Below are 16,674 nucleotides of genomic sequence, written 5' to 3' on the forward strand. Positions count from 1 at the left end.
AGACATTAGATAGATTAGGTCAACAGCTCAGAAGATAAGACAACACAAAAGCATACAGGCTGGAATAAACAGAAGATACAAGGGTTAAGCGCGAGAAGGCTGAGTGCGCGAGCGCGAAGGCTGGCACAACAATCCTTAGCGCACTGCGGGAAGAATCACATCCTTAGCGTGCTGCGTGAACTAGAATTCTAAGCGCATCGCGGGAAGAACATACATTCTTAGCGCATTGCGGGAAGAACATTCATTCTTAGCGCGCTGCGAGAAGAGTTCTCTTCACGCATCGCAGGAACAAGATGTCTTCACGCAGGCTTCCATGTAAGGAGTCTGGCGCGTGGAGCTGCAGACATCCTTAGGCGGGAAGAACCAAAGGACAAGCAAAGAGTTAGAAAAAAAGAGGGAAACAAGGCTTAAGGGCGGGACGGCGACAAAAGGGAAAAAAAGGCGGAAAGAGAGAAGAAGAGGGACGGGACGGCGGAAAGAAAGAGAGAGAAAGAGGCGGGAAGGAAAAGTATATTATTATTATTAAAAATAAAGTATAAGTATAAATATATATTAAATCATAAAAGAAAGAGATCGGGTCAGAGAAACGGGTACCTGGGTCGGGTCGGATCGGGGCAGATGTCACAATAATGCTATATTATTTTTATTTAAATAAAAATCCAAACATCTAGTGAAAAGTTGACAAATAAAAAACTGTAGATAAAATTAAGTTGACTGGACAATGTTTAATTATCTTATCTAAATAAAATCCAACCATCAAATGAAAAGTTGACAAATGAAAAATAAAAAATATATGTTAAAACGAGAACAAATACATAACCTGATAATCATATATATAAAATATATATGGAAGTTCTTTCGTGCGATAAGCACATCAGTCCATGAGAACCCTCCAAATGATCGGACATGCCACGAACTTGTTGGTACACTTGTTGAGCTTATTGCATCTTTCTTTGGTAGCTAATGGAAGGGCTTCACTGAGGAATATAACATTTAAACATGTAACAAATGTCTATGACATATACGACATATGATAGTTGAGAATAATAAAAAACAAAACCAATATAGAGGGTGTTTGGGATTCTTTATTTTACTTCTTTATAACTTTTCCTCAAGTTAATAAGTAACTTATAGTTTTTTTTCTTCACACGTTATAAGCAATCTCAACACATTATTGCTTTTCAAAAAGTTATAAGTCGGTAAAAATAAACAATCCCAAACACCCCCTGTAACGAGTCAACTCATTGAGAGTCCAGTATTCGGGTGTGTTTGGGATTGCTTATTTAAGTGCAAAAGGACTTTTTGTTAAAAGTACTTATAAACTTATGAATTTTTTAAAAGAAGTTTGTAAAAAAATGTTTGGATTAGCTTATGTGTTGGGGGAAGCTAAAATGACTAAAATGGACACTCTTTTTTAAAAGAGTGTAATGAGTTTTGAGGGTTAGAGGGGTGTAATAGGTAAATCAAACCGATTAAGTTAATAAGTTAGAGATTCATGACTTTTCAAAACCCTTTTATTTTGCCTTCATCATGAATTAAAATTCATAAGGCCATCACCGAAACTCCCTTCATTCATTCCATCAGACAAAACAAAACAGATCGGCTATTCCGGCGACCATCACCGATCACCTTCCACCTCCGGCCACATTCAAAACCCTAATTCTTCTAATCCAATCATGGAATATTACCCGGAAGAACTCCGTACACCACCGGTGACACTAGTCTGCATCGTGGGCCACCAAGACCTCCACGCCACGATCTCAACTCACCTCCATTCCGAACAACCGCCCATCAACACACTCGCATTACCTGATTTCTCCAAGATCTCCCTCATTGACAAAACCCCCAAGGATACCGACACTAATCAATTGCCCTCTGCTTACACCTCTACCGGCATTATCAAACGAGACTGGCTCTTGAAGCATCGGACTAGGGTTCCCGCTGTTGTTGCTGCCCTGTTATCAACTCTCCGGTGATCCCGCCCTCTGGCAGCAGGTCTGCAATGATCTAGATGCCCTCAAGTATGCCAATTTCACTATCTGAAATCAAATATTACCTCTTTTGTGCTCTATGCTTTAATTAATTTATTATTCATGTTATGTGTCACAGAACAGTGATTAAAGGGAGGAATATCAAACTCGTAGTGGTTGTCGTTGTCCGGTTTAATTCCAAAGGTAACTAACTGCCTTTTCCTATGCCTATGCTTCATTTAACTCAAGGACGGATATTGATTATATCTCGATATATTATATTACTCTCCGATTTTTGGTGCAGATTCTATAACGGAAGAACGCATGGTTGCTCTGCGCAAGCGTGCTGAAGTAGATGCAAAACATGTTATTACATTTATTCCAGATGATGCATCTGAACTGAACCTATCTCTGAACAGGCATGCCGTTATTTCTGTATGAGTGTCATGACTCACGGTTACTTGTCATAGATTGTTGTATTTACTATTACTTTTGTCAAATGTAGGCTAGGAAACATATTTGCAGAGCTAGCTCTTACCTTTTACAGAGATGAAGGAAGAAGAGTTAAAACAAGACTTGAAAAAAAGAATTATGGTTTTATTGAGTTTAATGTCCACTACTGCTTTAAAGTAAGAAAACAGCTGCAAGTTCCGTATAGATGTTTTTTAAAGTATCAGCTGCTTGTTTATCAGGCATAGTTGATGCAGAAAGTTATAGAGCATCAGTGGTTTGAAACTGCTAGGAAAAACTCTAATTTGATCCTAAAGATTTAGTGTTGGCAAGATTATTTTTTATATATACCCCCTGTAAATAAAGATTGCATGCACATATCTGTGAATGTGATGCATATGTAACCATCTATTCACAGATGAAGGGGAGGTTTGGTTTTCGAGGGTTAAAATGCTGAAAACCTGTGTAACGGGGTCTGCAGATTAGGTGTACATTTTGTAACATTTAATGAAAAACTAGTCATAAATCAAAGTAATACCAGAAAGTTTGTTCTCTATGATAATATTATCTGAATTCAACTTGTAGGTTGCTATATAAGCAGAATTCAGGAGCGACTGGGTTGAAGCTTTAAGGATGTACGAGGATGGCTATCATGCACTGCGAGAGGTTCTCTTTCCAAAAGATTGAATTACGGGGTATTTGGATGTGCATTTAGAAAGTGATTATCATGAGATTTGAATCAGTATCAGATACATTAGTTTTTTTAAAGCTAGGGATAGTTTTCTACAACAACTTCTGGTTCACTTTTTACCCAGACAATTCAAATTGATTATTCACTCTCAAGTCGCATTAATATATTAAAATGCACATGCAAACATGCCCGAGTAACAAATTAAAGATTTGGGTACGTTAACAATCTAATTTTAAATACAGATGATTGGGACATCTACTAGATTGCCAGCGATCCAACGGTTGGTTGAGATTAAGATGGTTGCAGAGCAATTCCACTTCAAGATATCAACATTACTTTTACATGGTGGGAAGGTTGTAGATGCAATTAAATGGTTTCGTCAGCATAATGCTTTTTATAAGAAGCTTACAGGCCCTACACAAGTGAGTTTTCTTCATTGGGATTGGCTGAGCAGGCAGTTCTTCGTATTTGCTGAGCTGCTTGAAACTACTAGTGCAACCATTTCTTCTTCTGCATTAACTGTTGCAGATAGAACCTCATCTGATTGGGAATTCCGTCCAGCATATTATTATCAGGCAAGTTGCTTAAACCATCTATCCTGCTCTTGCATTTACATAATAATATGGAAATTCCTCACCAAATTACCTCTTATATATGTGGGTGTGGGTGTGGGTGTGGGTGTGGGTATGCATATGTAGTGGATGGTTCTAGGCAGGACACAGTTTTTTTGCAAAACACGCAGAAAAAAAAAATGGCTGAGATGTAATGTTTATTAATCTCTCCTGAAATTCAATAAAATAGTATCCGGACAGATTTCATTTGTATATAGAACCTACACATGTGTAAGTAATGTGTATTACTTACACATGTGTAGATATACAGTTGAACGCATAAAAAAAGATATATAGTTTTATGGGTTTTTATATACAAAACATACACGTTTGTACTTAAGAAGTGAAAAAAATTTAAAATATGACCATTGATGAAAGTATTAGATGATTTAGGTTTATTCTTTTTGTTCTTGCATAATTTAGTGTATTTTAATGAACCCCACTCTGTCTTTGTCTATATTTATATACATATATTACACACACACACATATATATATATACACACACCCCCACATATTATATACTCACACACATCTATACTTACTGTATTATAAAGCATTTGGGAAGGGCATGTTAAGAGTTTCTTGAGTTGAAGAGTTTTAAAACCTTTTATATTCATATAGTGCAATACTTAAAGCATTTACTTAAGTAATTACCACTTTTTAAAGGGGTAAAATGGTCTTTTAGTCACTAGCCCACTACATTCAATCCGTATCTAATGTCATAAGTTTTATTTATGTTTTATACTTATTATTAATCTGTATTTAATGACATAAGTTTTATTCATTGGAAATCGCGCTGGGCCGCTGGCACTCCTCTATACCTTAATTCATATTTAATGACATTAATTTTATTATTCACGATAATAATAATAATGATAATAATAATAATAATAATGGGCTTGCACAGGCTGGATTAGATGCAACACAAGTTATCCCGTCACGTAATGCGGGTATTCATGCTAGTGTGTGTATACACACACACATGTGGTGCTTGATTTAGCTTCACAGTTTGCTCAAATATTCTTTTAGTTTTTGTGGTATGGATGATTGTGGCGGTAGAGTTAGGGGGTGTTTGGATGTGCATGCTCAATATGATTAGTTAATCAGATAATATGGTGATTAAAGGTAGGGACAGTTAGATATTGTTCATTTATATCAGTAACTCTCTCACCTAATTATAATCATGCTGTAATGAAGTTGCAATAATGTGTTTAAACACAAGTGACACCAAAGTGAGATAGCTTCTTATTTTGTTGGATATAGGGGTGCTTTCTTGGTTATACGCCTTTCTGATAGTCAACTTGATCTTTAAGTGACACACAATCGTTCAAGTAGTATTATTATATTTAATAGGCCTGGAAAATGGGTCGGGTTGGCAGTTACGGGTTAGAATGGGGTCAGCTCAAAATGGGTTGCATGCTTAAACATGATTGTATTAGACTATTATTTCACTAGGACACCAACATAATCTATTACATGTTTCCTTGACACAGCTTGCTGCTCAATTTTTAAGGGAGAAAAAGAAGTGTGTAGAAAGTGATGTTTCCATGATGCCAGCCGAGACTGATGACAGTTCTGATTCTATTGTGCCTTCTCTTTACGTGGGTCAATTTGCTCGACTACTTGACCTCGGGGAGACATCTGTTATGCAACTGTATGTAAAAAAGTTTTCTATTGATTATATTATTTATTTTAAATATTTTACATATTATTCTTTTGATGTTCTTTCAGAATCACAGACGAAGATTACACCCTCTTCGTTCTTATTGCTGAAAAGAAGAAATTAGGGGACTCCACTGAAACCATTGCATTACTGAAAAAAGCATATGAAGCATACGGTAAATCAAAATCTCAAAGAGCAGCTTCTTTTTGCATGCTTTTAATAGCAAAAGAATATTTCGTCACAGGCGATTATACCAATTCGAAACACCATTTTGATAAACTTGCAAGTCTATACAGACAAGAGAGTTGGGTCACTTTACTATGGGAGGTACTCAGTTATCTTCGCGAGTGCTCATGAAAACTCGGTTCAGCTCAAGATTTCATCTCATATTCACTTGAAATGGCCGCATTACCAATTTTATCCATTTCTAGTCTTCAAGAATTTAAGGATTGTGGGCCTGGCGGTTCCCCGAGCCTACAACAAGTGGAAAATATACACAAAGAAGTGTTTGCAGTTGTTAGAGAAGAAACAACTAATGAAGAAGAAGAAACAAGTGGTATAAAAGTAGACAGTGATCACCCGCTTCATCTTGAAATTGATCTCGTGAGTCCCCTCAGAGTGGCTCTATTGACATCGGTAGCTTTTCATGAACAAATTGTTAAGCCACACGCGCCTACTTTAATTACATTGTCACTTTTATCACAACTGCCATCTCCGGTTGAAATAGATCAGTTAGAGATCCAGTTTAATCAATCTGAGTGCAATTTTATAATTGTGAATGCTCAAAGGCGCGAGTCGTCATCAATCTCCAATATCCATCCTGATCGCAGAGTCGAGACTGTTCCTGTGATTCAACTTTTTACAAACAAATGGCTTCGATTAACGTATGATATCAAGTCAGGTATGACATAGGCACTTCAGTTCACCCAGTCTAAGAGTTTATTACAGGTGTCAATTTTGACCCGTTTACTTATAAAAATGGGTCAAAATTGCTAAAAGGGGAACGTGAGATGGGTTGAAAATTCATCTAAAGTTTACTTCAATTGGTGTGCATAAAACCAAAAAAAAAAAACAAACCGAAACAAAAACCAATGATTAAGTTTTATGTTCCCTTAGTGTAATAAAAACTGAATCCAAGCGAATTTAAAGATTTTCGTTTTTTATTTTTATTTGAAGTAATTTATAAGAATTTAGCAAGTAGTGTAGTCATAAGCGGTGGCCCAGTGGCAGAGACAAAGTCTCTTTAGCACCCAAAGACCCTTGGTTCGAGTCCTGGAAAGTAAAATAATTTTGCCGTAAAAAAGTTAAATCGTGCAACCCCAAATTTTCTAGCAAAATTTATAATAATCATTAGTTATTAATTTTTAAAGATAATATTGGCCAAAATTCATTATTTTTGAAGCCATATTTATTTTTGGCCCAAAATTCATTATTTTGGCCATATATATTTTGGGGCCTTATTATTTTCAAGTTTAAATGTCAAAACCGGAAATGCTGAAACCAAGTCAAACCCCAACCGAAAAACACGATACTGAATGGTTTACAAAAACCCAAAAATCAAAATTTCGGGTGTTGGTTCGGTTTGAGCCAAAATTAGACCCAAACCAATCCCTACTTTTGAAAATGGGTCAAAATTGTTTTGTTTTGTTAACTGAGTGTTATATTTGATGGTGCAGTAAATAGTGGAAAACTGGAATGCACATATGTAATTGCTCGAATCGGCCCCCACTTTAGCATATGTTGTGGTGCTGAAAGTCCTGCAAATATGAATGATTTACCTATGTGGAAAAATGAGGAGCGTTTTGAAGCTTCCCCAACCAAGGATCCTGCTATTGCGTTCTCGGGTATGAAGGTTACCCAAGTCGAAGAACCGGATCCACAAGTTGACCTTAAATTAGAGTCAACCGGGCCCGCTTTAGTTGGAGAAAACTTCTTGTTACCCGTGACTCTGACCTCCAAGGGCCATTCGGTTGAGTCGGGTGAGTTAAAAATCAATCTGGTTGACACCCGAGGTGTTGGTTTGCTCAGTCCACGAGAGGCTGAACATTCATCGTCTTCTGATAATCTTCATGTTGAGCTTCTTGGCGTATTATGTGATCCCACCCAAGATAATAACAGTGATGATAATATCAGGAAAGTTCAACAGTCATTTGGATTGGTTTCGGTCCCGTTTCTAAACGTCGGTGATTCGTGGTCATGCAATCTGGAGATCCAATGGCATCATCCTAAACCGATCATGCTATACGTGTCACTCGGGTATTCTCCAAGCAGTGGGGCCCCTAAAATTTATATTCATAAAAGCCTGCAAATTGAAGGAAAAACCCCGGTTGTTATTAGCCACCGCCTTATGCTACCCTTCCGGCGGGACCCGTTGTTGCTCTCGAGGCTTAAACGTGCTCCCGAATCTGGTCAAACAGGATCACTTCCGGTCAACGAAACGAGCATACTTGTTGTTAATGCGACTAACTGCACCGAGGTCCCGTTGAGATTACTTTCCATGTCTGTAACCGATGACGATGCTACTTCTAAAAACAAAGCTAAAACCACGTGCACAATACTCTCAGGAATTGACACCGATCCCACGCTTCTCGTCCTAGGGGAAGAATTCAAGAAAGTTTTTACCGTGAAACCTGAGTTAAACGTTTCAAAACTTAACTTGGGAAGCGTGTGTTTAAGATGGAGACGGGATAACGAATCATCGAAAGAGGTTGTTACAAAACAAAGCTTACCTGATGTGAACCTAGAATTTCCTCCATTAATAATTACTATGGAGTGTCCACCTCACGGGGTTCTTGGTGAACCGTTCACATACTTTGCTCGGGTTAAGAACCAAACAAAACTGCTGCAAGAGGTTAAGTTCTCGTTATCAGATTCACAAAGCTTCGTGTTGTCTGGGTCCCACAACAACACGACTTTTGTTCTACCATTATCAGAATATATTCTAGGTTATAAGCTCGTGCCCCTAAGTTCAGGTTCTCTACAGCTTCCAAGGGTTACAATTACCTCTGTTCGGTATTCAGCTGGATTTCAACCGACAACTGCTGCATATACTATTTTTATCTTCTCTTCAAAACCGCAATTTCAGTTATCTGAGCCCGAGAAGAAGTCCAATCCAGCTGACCAGGTTCCTCAACAGATTCCTGCTTGATGCTAGTTCTTGAACTTAGTTATTTTTACATACTGCTGAATTCACAAGTAGCTGCTCGGGATTTGTGTGGCCGGGTTGTTAGTGTTCATGGTTTGGCTTGTAAGTACACTATATATTTGTTTAACTCAATTTTGCAATTAGCCATGATTATGTGAATGTAGCTTTTTAGGCTTCGTGGAGGTTGGCTTTGTATCCAAAACCTCATTTGTTTCTAATAATGGAACTTGGTTGGTTTATACAAATTTTAAATATCAAATTGGGTATGTATTTTTTATTGTTATGTTCTATGCAAAAAAACATTCAAAACATTAACAAGAAATGCTAAATGGATTGATAGATTATTGTTAGTTGGTTGATGTTTTAGAAAAGAGAATTGTAAGCATGAAGCTTGCCAACTGAAGTTTTGGTTCAAAAGCCTTTGAATAAAATAATGTATTTTTGAGTTTTCTGTTCAAAAGTCTTTGAATAAAATCATGTTTTTAAGAAAATCATGTTGTAATGAAATTATAAAATGTAACCAACTTTCTCTTCTCTTGCTTTGCTTTTAACATTGAGATGGTTATTTGATTATGTTTTCAAATAACCACTCAAGAAAAGATTTATTGTATTATTATGTGTTGTTTTTCAAGTATAAAAGATGAGTGGAAGACTGGAGTGTTGGAAGGAAAATAAGTAGTGGGAGAGATGCCAAAGATTTGGCACACCGTTGACCAACTAAGAGTGAAGCACATTTGCTCAAAAGTGCTTTTCAAATGGAACCACCACTTGTCCATTTAATGATTTAAAGAACCTTTTGACTAATTTTGTTAATAATTTGTTTTGAATATCGACTCCTTTATAAGAAAAACTTAAATTTAACAAAATCATGTGACTTTTTATGAATAAATTAAAGAGTGATGTTATTATTAGTCTTCTATAATTTTCGGTTTTGACAAAATATATGCCTTCATACTGTTGTTTGGATTCTTAGTATTGATTTCATCTTGAAATCGCGTCAAGTGATTGGACAGTCCTCAATGAACGCATGTTCCATGGTGTCAAACATGATCGTCTGGTTTTACTTGAACCCCAATACTTGCATGCACCATGGATGATCGATGCATTCATATTGACCACTGATCCTTTTTCAACATAAACTCCTTGGTTTTGAGATAGTATCATTTGCAGTCAATCTGTGGCACTGGATATCAGCATTGACGTTTACGCAATTCTGTTATGATCACTTTAAGTGATGAGTTTTTGGAAGATTGAAATATGAGCATGCGAATAGTTTTAAGTGACATTTAACTCATGTTATAAGTTTTCATATCATCAGAATGGGTGACTTATACTTACAATTGAGTATTGTTTTTATTTGGGTCTTTAAAATACTAAATGATTATTGTGCTTGAAACAAACAGGCAGGTTTATCTTATATACAATACCCTGCAACCCCTTTCAGTTTAACATATGTACATGTATGAAAGTTGTATCTAATCTTTCATGTATACATCAATCTTCATGTTTCTCATGGGCACAACTAGGAACCGCCTCCATCTGGTGACCATTCTGGAGTGTCTGCAACCGACACTCTCCGTGTGCTTCTAAATCCGCTAACTGATAAATCATTTCCATTAACACTTGCACGTGACATAGCTTCTTTAAGCCTTCTCTGGGACCGAGCTTTAACCGACTCATGTTTTTCATCAACAAACGAAATGAAGGTTCTAAGACGCCTTGATTTGGGGCTCGGTGTAGATGGCTCAAGAAGATCGGGTTTGTGTTTAGCATACTGGTGTATAATGAGCCCCAAGTATACCAGAAAAGCAATAAAACAAGCTAACCCACATATCAAAAACAGGCCTTTGAAGCTCTTAAGCTCAAGCCGGTCAACTGCATACTTTGCTCCTTGTGAACTACAAGCACTTCGCATTAGCCACTTGTCGTGGATCCTTTGTAACACACCGTTTTCTGACAGTTTAAGGATGGCGGTTGATATATCTACTGCAAGTTGAGAGTCCCGAGGAAAAGCCTAGAAGAAATCAATGTTTAACGAAAGTTAAGCTCACTAACTTTGACTAAAGACATCAAGTCAAAAACAAAATAATTATCACTTGAATGCCAACATGAAGTCTTAGCCCAAAACCGAAAAGTGTTGTTTTGGGTTTTTGAAAACTGTTCAGTTATGTCTTTTCGGTTTTTGGGTTTCACAATGGGTACGGTTCGGTTCCGGTTTTACCATTTGGGATTGAAAATTTTGGTCCCAAAAAAACCCCAAAATAATGAATTCGGGCCTGTAACTTTGGGCCAAGTTTTTTTTGTTAATCAGTGATTAATTGATTAGTACACATTTCGATCTAAAACTTTTGGACAAACATTTATTAATTTCTTATAAACTACTTAAAATCGGTTTTCCCGGTTCCAATCCATACGGTTTTTGGTGAATAGCATGGCCAAAACTGAACCAAAAATCGCTTTTTAAACAGAAACCCAAACCATTGGTTTTTATATTGGGTTTGGTTATTTCGGTTACGTACAAGCCCCTAGTCAGACGATATTTTCACTTACAAATCCCCATCCATTTTTGGTAAATTCTGGACCGACAATGCTGAACTGGCAGCGGGTGGATAAAAACAGTTCAATGTACGGTCGTTCATCAACAACCGCAGCAACACCGCCATTATTGGGACCATCATTCAAGGCTTTTTCATAGTCTTCTGGCAAGTTAAGAGGAACAAGTCTACTTTCAGAAATGCCAAGTTCTTCAACCAGATAGTTTCTCACAAAAGAACTTTGTTGGTAGCCAATGGGATCTTTGTTTAACATTAAACTATTAATCCCTTCAATAGGCGAAGAAAGCTTCTGTACAGTCAAGATTGATGTGAGGCTTGCAGTGTAACTGGACGCGATTATTAGGACCACGAATAACCACATGATTAGTACGAGTCGACCAAGAGTGCTCATCATGTTCTGTTCTGCATTAACCATGGATAACTAATATCATACAGTATATAAGTAAAGCATTAACTTAAAGTAAATTCATGCAAGCACTCTCACGATTCTTTGATTTTCAAAGTCAACATGGCTTCTGCATCCAATCAAAACCAATATGATTATGATGATCAAAACCCACTTATAACCGGGTCGTGTTCAGGTTGACCAGATTAACCCGTGTAATTGAACTGGTCGACCTGCTAACACGTTTAACACATCTACAACTTTATTACAACCCATTCGATTCATTAAGATAAGTGGGTGTTAAATGGCCATGTTCAGATACATGAAATGGTCGACCTGCTAACCCGTTTAACCATTTATTACAACCCTCCCACCCGTTTAACCTGTCCACAACTTGATTACAGCCTGTTTGACTCATTTGAATAAATGGGCTAAACGGGGGGCTACATGATTTTAAGTGTGTTCGAGTTACGGTTGATGCATTTGACATGAATAATATATGGGTCATGTTCCTATTTAATGATTCAACCATCCAACCCACCAACCGAAGATCGTAAAGAGTAACTTACTATGAGAGAAATATAAGGTCGAAAAGCTAAACCTGCCAAGAACAAAGTACAAACCGTTAGTGACAAAGTAACATACTATGTAGAATACATGCCAATTTTGACCCGTTTATCTATAATGAGGTTATGGTTAGTCATCATTTCTCTCTCTAAAGAGTCAAACAGGGTCAAAAGTCACCCAAATCTGCATGTTCAGACCCACCCATTTTGTCACCTTTAATACTAGGCATCATATTGAATATCATACACAATTACCATAGAGTTGTGATGATTTGCTGCATAGGCGGGCCACGAAACTCATCGTTTATACGATGTTCTAGAATCCAAACAATCGCTCCCACAATAAAAAAAAAGACCCCAGTAACACACCACAATTTTGCACTAAAAGGCCTGAGAAAAGCCCATATTCCAGAGTTTAGCCTCCTCACCGGTGCCACCACAACGAGCCCGGACTCCGTATACGGCTGGGTAAAATCAGCCATTTGTGTCCGGTTAGTAATGATGGCAACATCTCCCACAACAGCATCATAGACCTACAGTAATTAATGAAAAAATCCACATATTTAACAGCTTTAATTGAAAGGAATCAGAGGGGTAAATGGGTCAACTTGGGTTATGTACACACCAGCACTTATTAGCTCACAAGATGGGTAATGTTTGGGTCATGATAGCCATCTCCATATGAATAGAACTTATACGGGACCGCATACGGTAACAGGTTTATTGCAGAAGTAAACACATCAATGCAGTATCCTTTGTACATATCAGTTCCCTTAACTTCTTCAACAAACTCACTAAAACTAACTTGTTTTGGAACACCAACTTTCAACTGATTTCCATTATGTGGAAAAACCCATCCGCGTGGCTTTATAACCGTTTCACCAGGCCATATTACACTACGCAACAGCTCAGATGAACCGGTTCTGGTTCGGTTCGGGACTGTGTCGGGACGGGTAGTTGAGAGTCGTGATGAGTTTGACCAATACCCGACTCTTCTAAACCCGGTACCAATCACATTAATAACTTCAAAAGCGGGAAAAATCAGATTTTTATCAGAAGTGAACTCGATTGGACCCGCGATTCCATTCATTTTGACCTGTAAGATGTTGTTAAGCAACAACTTCCCTTCGTTAAAGATTCTTAACGAATCAAGATTCAAGAATCCGCCCCCTGAATGTGAATCCTTCAATTCAGGATCTTTTGAAAAGGAAATGCTTCCATTTTGATTAAAGAAGCTGTCAAGGGCACGAGCAAGCAACCAAATGGTATCGTACGCGTATAAAGAATATGTACTCAAACCCAACGTGGTCATGTTTGCCCACTCGTTTGCAAACTTGGTTTTAAGTTGTGAATCTTTTATATAAGATCTAAGTGTAATAACTCCTTGCATTGCAGAAAAGAACTTTGTAGGGTTTGCCAACGAGTTTATATGAATATCTATAATAGTAGAGAGCCAATCTGTTGTGATCCAAACATACCCATTATCCATCATGTGAAGATCCTTAGCAGCTTTAAGTATATCTAAGCCCCATTTAGCATAAGTATGAACAACAATAACCCTAGATTCCATCAAAGCAACTTGAAGCAATGCATCTCTTATGTCTGCACGTGTTGCTTCGGGTTTGATAGGGGCTTTATGGGAAATCTTACACCTTTTAGCAGATAATTGGTCTGCTAACGAAGTTATTCCATTCCTACCATGATCATCGTCTATGTAAATGGCAACAAGTTGCTTCCACTCATAATATCCCACTATGTCGACTATTGCAGCCATTTGGAAAGCATCACTGTGAGTTGTTCTGACAAAGAACGGGTATTGATGCGAGGATAACGTGGGTGCTGTGAACGATAGTAGTGGGACTTGAAGCTTGTCCACAACATGAGAGATCATGTGAGCTAAGACCGATGTTTGGGGTCCGATTAACGCCACACTTTCAGTCTCCATGAATTGTAAAGCTGTTGCAAAGCAGATCATAATTTGATGAGTAATACATAATACAATATATAAGCAACTGTTTAAAAGTAAGACATATATTAATATACCTTCCATAATACTGAGAAAGCCACTAAAGTTGGAGTCATGAATGGTCAGTTTGAGTTTGGTGGCATTAAGAATAGTTGGATCATTGTTCACATTTTCTATAGCAGCCTCTAAACCGATCTTGGCAACCTTCCCAATGATCGAATCGAGGGTCAAAATGGATCCGATATTTACTACATCCGGTCTTGAAGGTATACTGGCATTTCTTGTAATCTGAAACTGAGTTTCACTATAAGTCTATGATCAGAAAAATAAAATAATAATTGATAAAAAGATAAAACTTTTTTAACCTGAGATTGTGGTGCTGCATAAGTCCGGTGGTTAATGAAACATCCATTGAAGAAAGCTATGAAAAGCAACAACCCCCAAAGTGTATTCATGTCTTTAAAACCCTAATCAGAACCTAAATTTCAAAAAATGATGAGGAGGGTGAAAGCCGTTGGAGTTGAATACAGTCAAATATTTATTTGAATAAATTAAATAAGTGGGTGTAGTTATAGGAAAACCTGGTTGAGTAATAAAGTCAAACACCTTGTGATCAACTTCAAATGATGAAGATCAAAGTATTTAAAACCCATCAGCCTAGTCAGCGCATAGGGAAAAAGGGCAACCATAAACAAAAGTTGAGAAGGAGAGATTCGAAGGCAAGGCTCTCAGGTTTAGGTTTGAATTCGATCTCAAGTGGGTATGTATTATTTTTAGATTTTGACGATGAGCAGACTATGTTTAGCAATGAGCTTTTTTAAAAGATTCAATCTTTAAGTTTTTAAAAAAAACTCATATTTATTAAAAAAGCTTTGTTTTGGTTAGAGTAGCTTCAAGCTTTTTTAGATAAATTAGTTGTGGCTCAATGGTAGAGCACTCACTTTACTAGTGAGAGGTAGGGGTTCAAACCTCACTACCATCAATTTATATTGGAGATATGAGGGATGATCATGGCTTGTCATAGTTCGAGTCCTGATCTCACCCGGTTTTATCGGCTCCTCGCTGTCGTGCCATTTGGCGGGCGTGGGGGTCGGGTTTTATCCGGTGAATCCCTCAATAGGTGGACCGCTAGTGGCTTCGTCCGTCCGAACTAGTGGCCGGCTCGGGCTACCTTTAGCCAATGGGGGCCGCGTACGGAATACCCGGCGTTACTTAGTTGGTCGTTAAAAAAAAAGCTTCAAGCTTTTAGATTGGTAGAAAAAACTCCATATTTGAACACTAGTATTGGTAGCGTTTGAGAAAAAGTAGCTACAAACTTTTACATTTGAATTTACAAGTTTGGTACTTGAACTTCTATCAACTTTTGTTAATTTATATAATAGTTACACATTCAACCCTTATTCAAAACTAACTACCTCACGACTTTTTTAGACTTCATAACTTTTTCACACGTTAATAACTTTTTAAACAAATTGCATCATAAAAACGAGCATTTTATTCTCTTTAATTTGAGTATGATATTGTTATACTTTTTTAACTTTACAAAATTAACATACTACGTGATTATCGATTAGAATCAGTAACAAGTCGAGTCAGGTGAACTCGAGTCATGTGTAAGACCAAATTAGGAATCGAGTCAGATGAACTTGAGTCATGTGTAAGACCAAATTAGGGCCAGAACGAGTCGATACAAAAAGGGTTAAATTAGTTCGGTCGTGTCGGTACGCTTTTGAGTCGAAAGGGGTCAGGTCAGAACATGTTTCAGATTAGAACAGTGCCTGTTCAGAGAGGGATTCATATCAAAATAGGTTGGTTTAAAAAATTATCTATTTGAAATTACTGTATATTTCAGCTTTGTTTCTTGATTTTCGCCATAAGTTACACGCTTACTGCATTTCTATGAATTACACGTCTACATTCAGGTTATGTATGCAATGTCATCAGGTGAATCATGTACCGGCACTGATTATGTGGTTGATGTTAGGTTGTGCGCCCAGTCCGTCGCACCACGCGGGCATCCAACTATTTTTATTAAAAGCTTCTGCTACTCTGCCAAACACCTAAAAAATTTAAAACGGTACAGCTAACAGCTACCAGCTTCCAGCCTTCAGCTACCAGCTTACAGCTAACAGCACCAGCTAGTTTTGTCAAACATACCCCGAGTCCCATTAAGGCAAAATTTCAAAAAAAAAAAACCAACATACTTTCTATTATGTCTCATAAAAGTCCCTTAACAATATTTTTGCACTTTAATATCCCTCTATATGTTAAATTTGAACAAATATAACATATATAACTTATGAATACACGTTTTTTTTTCTTAGGAAAAGATTCCTTTTGTCATCAATGGTTTGTGTTTCCATTATGTATAAACACTTATAAAAACATTTTTTTAATCAATCAATCAAATTGTTTTGTAATCCATTTTGATGTCTTATATTCGACGGTACACAAATAATTTGCTCACACATCAAAATAGGATTCTTGTTTATAGGAAAACATTTTTAAAGAATATTCTATATTGATTCAATAGCATATATATATATATACAACAAAATTTCTATATTATATAATCAACTTGAAATTCAGCAACCAACTTTGACTTATGGATAAGATAGGTGTCGGTACCGTACGGTACCGGTACCGAAAATCCCGGTCCCAAACTTCATA

At 37.2% G+C, this 16,674-nt stretch overlaps 2 pseudogenes across 2 annotated transcripts in view; one reads left to right on the top strand and one right to left on the bottom strand.

Annotated features, from left to right (window-relative positions):
* Positions 1-14,699, bottom strand: part of LOC143599672 (glutamate receptor 3.6-like) — a 38,281-nt pseudogene extending 23,582 nt beyond the window's left edge. The window contains exons 1-8 of the transcript XR_013147333.1: positions 14,586-14,699; positions 14,370-14,482; positions 14,082-14,292; positions 12,662-13,994; positions 12,294-12,571; positions 12,042-12,073; positions 11,083-11,489; positions 10,053-10,546 (exon numbers count right to left, since the gene is read on the bottom strand). The product of XR_013147333.1 is annotated as a glutamate receptor 3.6-like (transcript). The remainder of the gene's footprint in view (positions 1-10,052; positions 10,547-11,082; positions 11,490-12,041; positions 12,074-12,293; positions 12,572-12,661; positions 13,995-14,081; positions 14,293-14,369; positions 14,483-14,585) is intronic.
* Positions 1,591-8,934, top strand: LOC143599663 (uncharacterized; annotated as a pseudogene). The gene is made up of 9 exons (XR_013147332.1): positions 1,591-2,021; positions 2,110-2,174; positions 2,275-2,389; positions 2,476-2,599; positions 3,006-3,086; positions 3,354-3,686; positions 5,218-5,378; positions 5,456-6,288; positions 7,064-8,934. The product of XR_013147332.1 is annotated as an uncharacterized LOC143599663 (transcript).
* Positions 14,700-16,674: the final 1,975 nt, after the last annotated feature.

This window comes from Bidens hawaiensis, unplaced genomic scaffold, assembly GCF_021521415.1.
Source record: "Bidens hawaiensis isolate Kalapana, Puna unplaced genomic scaffold, B.hawaiensis_p1.1 tig00001920_1, whole genome shotgun sequence".
Taxonomy (NCBI): Eukaryota; Viridiplantae; Streptophyta; class Magnoliopsida; order Asterales; family Asteraceae; genus Bidens; species Bidens hawaiensis.